Raw genomic sequence first — 4,524 nt, 5'->3', positions numbered from 1 at the left:
GTTTCTCCTTGGGTTTAAGTACAATAATTAATTAAGATGGAAACGTGACACATCAACATTTGTATGCACAAAAGCACTGCTTGGGAACACCAGGTGCTGTGTATAAGTCACACATTCCTTTTCCACTGTATCGATTTTTACAGTCTTCCCAGCAATGGTTATCTCCCTTGCAGTTCCAAACTTTGTGGCAGTCTTTTGCTTCTGCCATTTGCACCATTCTCTCATCTGTTTAGTCCACAAATTCAGAATTGCACTTCATCAATCACTGAAGCAAAATTATGACTCTAGCTATGACCTCTAAAAATGTTGTGATAACAATATATATAGATAATTTTTTTTTATCTTTTATTTTGGATTCTCTCCATTAATTAAACTTGTAACTTTGTGCTTTGCTATGATCACTCACTTAGGTCACAATTAATTAATTGACTTGATATTTGACTATAATCAAATCAAAATTTCATTTTAATTGGGTAATACTAACCTAATTTAATTCTTACTGTTATTTTGTTTGATTTGTCGTTAATTTTTGTATATATAGCTAGTTTAAAGTAGGATGATGTGGCCAGTAGATCTTGAATTTTATTTTAGAGCTATAGCATAGTATAAATGAAAAGAAATGAGTGTTTCAGACTTTCAGTACGTAACAATTTTTATTTATCTTTTATGAATGAAGGTTCACTAACATTTTAAGTGACAAGAGAAGTTAAAGATTTGGAGCTGAAGTAAATTAAGGGTCATTTTGTTCAGAATTTGTGAAACACTATTTTTTTCGGCCGCAAAAAAAGAAGAAAAAATGTATAGGATCATATCAATAGGCTACTTTCTTTTAGTTGAATGAAATTTCAGTATTCCTATCCAAAAAAGAAAGAAACTGGCTACTTTCTTTTACGGCTACATATTTTTCTTACAAGTGAGAAGCCAAAATTAATGTAAAAGCACATGAGATATGTGACTTGCATGGTTTCACTAAGAGAGCCAAAGACCACATATTCATGATGTAAGTACAAAAATAAGCAAACTCACCAACCACTTATGCCTTATGTTGGATTAACATAGCAAATCAAAGTAGATCAAATAGAGTAAAATGGATTAATCAACAAAATAATTAAGTTTGAAATATTTACCGCAGATGATCACGAGGATGATAAGCAGCAAACACAAAGTAGAGAATTTCGCCATCTCTGATGAGTTAATTACTTGGTGCTCTTTGCTCTCTTTATAGTGCATTGGAGAATATTACCATATCTCTCTTTTTCCACTGATGAAGGCAATGTATATGTCATGGTATGAGGTACATATTCAGTCACTGAATTAGAAATTCCTTCCAAGGGACCCAAAGCTAAACATGGATAGCAGAAACTTTAGTATTAATTAGTATATAATAGACTGTTTAATATTAACTTTTGGTTTAATTGGTGACAAGTCGACAAATGTCAAAAGCTGATATAAAATTACCCAAGATATGTTTCTAACAAACATGAACATTTTTTTTTTTGAGAAAATTACAAATATAGAAATTAGTAACTACTTTGTTAGTTCTTTCAAAACAATAAATACTATGTTAGTCCACTAAAAATAAATAATAATTAACCATCACTCATATGAAAATAAAAAATAATTTCAAAGAGAATTATAATACTTTTTTTTAGAGGAAGAAAAGAGGATTATAATATATAAAAATGACTCTCTTAATTTGAATTATAAAGAAAAAAAAATAGTCAATATAATCAAGACTTCTATATTTCTCACCCTCCACATATAAGGGATCATTCCAAAAGTCAAGAATCCATGACAGTCATAATATTTTTTAAGATGGCGTTTAGCTTGATTATGGAATAATTATGATTTTTTTTATACGAGACTGTGACAGTCACAAACCTCTTTGTCAAATCAGAATGTTAGTTAAAGAATTTTGTCTTCTTCAAGTGTGAAAGGTTGGCCTTTGTCCTTTGATCATTTGGAAGAGACGAGTTTGTACATCACTTATTAAATTATTATGATATATACGGGGTTTAATTTTATTTATTTTATGATATATATATTTAAGTCCTTAGGGTAATTCAACTGTAAAATTCTTAAAATTATATTTTAAAATAAATTGATTAGATTTTATCACATCTTCAATATTTAAAAACAAAAATTTGATTGTTAATATTCATTTTTTGCTGACAGAATTTTCTAACATGGGCCATGTATGATTCTAGAAAATATAAAAGATAACCTTTTTTTTTATTCTTTATATATATATATATATATATATAGAGGTGTTCGCGGTTGTGGTGCGGTACGGTTTTGGGTCACTTTTAGCACTGCACTTTGCAGTGCGGTTTAACTAAAATCATAACTGTACCGCACCTCACATGTGATAGCAAAAATAAGGTGCGGTGCAGTTTAGAGTTTAACCAAAATCATAACTGCACCACACTTCATTTCTGCGGTCACATGTGTGGTGCTATATATAAGATGAGGTTTGAAGTTGGTATATTTTTCAAATTTTGAGCATTTCCTACCCATCCCAAAACTAATTTTTCCTTTTTTTTTTTTGCCAAGTTTTAAATTATTTAGTTAGTTTTTCTTTATTTTGGGTTGGCTTTTCTAGTCAACACTTGCTAGGGTTATCAAATTTTTTTTTTTTTTAGAAAACTAGGGTTATTAAACTATTAATAATATATTTAATATTAAAAATAAATAAATATATTAATATATAGAAAGGGTGTGGCGCGGTTTGTGCGGTTTTCTTATTATAAAACCGCAAACCGCACTGTACCATGTGGTGCAGTGCAGTGCGGTGTATTGTTACTTGCAGTGCGGTGCGGTTATGCAATTTTGCGGGCTGTTTTGGTGCAATTTATGTAGTTTGGTGAACACCCCTATATATACAAGATTGAAATTATACTCTAACCTAATTTAAGTGTATATGTGTGTGAAGTTTCTTCCTGAAGACTTAAACTCCAACCCTTACCCCTCCCATCACCATCGCACCAAAAGCTATATATCAAAAAGTATTGTATTTACTCTTTATTTTTTGTTTTTTAAGGGATAATTAAAACAATCTTCCTCCAGGTATAAGGAAATGACAATGACCTACATAATTTTGCACCTACATAATTTTGCAAAATGACAGTCATCTCCTTGAACTTTGTGATGAACATTAAAACTAATTTGATATTCTTAATTTCCCTTAATAAATAACTCTAATGTTGTTGACTAAATTCATGCATGCCCTTCATTAAGTGATAATATTCTTATCTCTCCCTTGGCTTATTGATGAAAAGCCTATTTTGTTATTGAGTTACACAATTTACCCAAAAACTAAGTTAATTGAATTGCTTAATCAAGTAAATCAAGGATAAAATGGTAATTTCATCATATTTGTTGTTAGTATTACAAAATTACAAAGCTCAAGGGGTGTATTGTCATTTTTGCATACTTTTGGAGGTCACCAACAGGTACTTATATCTCGAAGGAGGATTGTGTTTTTTTTTTTTTTTTTTTTTTTTTTAATATCATTCTTTTTTAGAAAGTTTGTTATTCAAGATTTTCTCTTGATACTAGAAAAGAAAAAGAAAATTTCTTTAAACCAATTTAGAGGAATCTCCTTGGCCTATTGTTAGATTTTATTCTATATACATATACTCATTTCGATTTCATAGCATATGCAAAAGTTTAGGTTAAGAGCAAACCTCCCATTACATGAACCCTCCACTACAGCTTTGAATCCCTTGTACTTGATGGTGGCTATAGAAGATAAAGGAGGGTGTGTGGAGAGAAAAGACTACTCTCAAACTCTTAACTCCAAAATAGTGAATAATAACTTAATGAGCCAATTTCCATTTAATTAGGGTAAGAATAAGAGCTTCCTCGTGTCTAAAAATTGATCCATCACATTCACATTATGTGTCCATAATAAAAGAACCACAAAAACCCACATTTACATCATCAATGACTATAGTCTACAAATATGAAAAGAAACATAATAGCCAAATGCTTTTTTTTTCTTCTTTCTCCATACTTTATCTGAAACATTCCCGCATGGGGAGGGGAACTATCCTTATCAACTTCATTTTATACTATTCCCAGATAATTACTTCATGTCTTTTATTTTCTTTTTCTTTTTTATATGAACACCACTTGATTTGGTTGGAGTACAATGGATTGCACTAACTATTATTTTGTGTGGGTTGAACTACTTTTATTAAATGTTTCAAATTATCATATGGGGAGAGATAACAAGAATTAACTTAACACAAAACATATAAAAGTATTACTTAACTCAAAAACTTAAGTTTATGGGTCTGGACCAAGTTATAGTATATTATCCACTCAATTTGAGGTTATTATCCAATGTGGAACTCAAACTTAAAAAGCCGAACAACTCGCATGTGAATATAGAATATATTCCACCTTGAAAAAAACTACAACTCTACCTAGAAGCTGAGTATGGTTTTGGCCCCAAATTTTATCAAAGATAAATTAAAGAAGCACTAACTAAAGCAGTGCAATTATATCCTTGTAAGTGTG

At 30.3% G+C, this 4,524-nt stretch overlaps 1 long non-coding RNA gene across 1 annotated transcript; it reads right to left on the bottom strand.

Annotated features, from left to right (window-relative positions):
- On the bottom strand, positions 1–1,326 carry LOC126717283 (uncharacterized). Its single transcript, XR_007652495.1, has 2 exons — positions 1,128–1,326; positions 1–225 (listed from the first exon to the last, which is right to left on the bottom strand). It is a non-coding gene; the product is annotated as an uncharacterized LOC126717283 (long non-coding RNA).
- Between the last annotated feature and the right edge of the window lie 3,198 nt (positions 1,327–4,524).

The sequence above is a fragment of the Quercus robur genome, chromosome 3, assembly GCF_932294415.1.
Source record: "Quercus robur chromosome 3, dhQueRobu3.1, whole genome shotgun sequence".
In the NCBI taxonomy this organism is placed as follows: domain Eukaryota; kingdom Viridiplantae; phylum Streptophyta; class Magnoliopsida; order Fagales; family Fagaceae; genus Quercus; species Quercus robur.
This window is presented reverse-complemented; position numbering and strand designations above follow the sequence as displayed.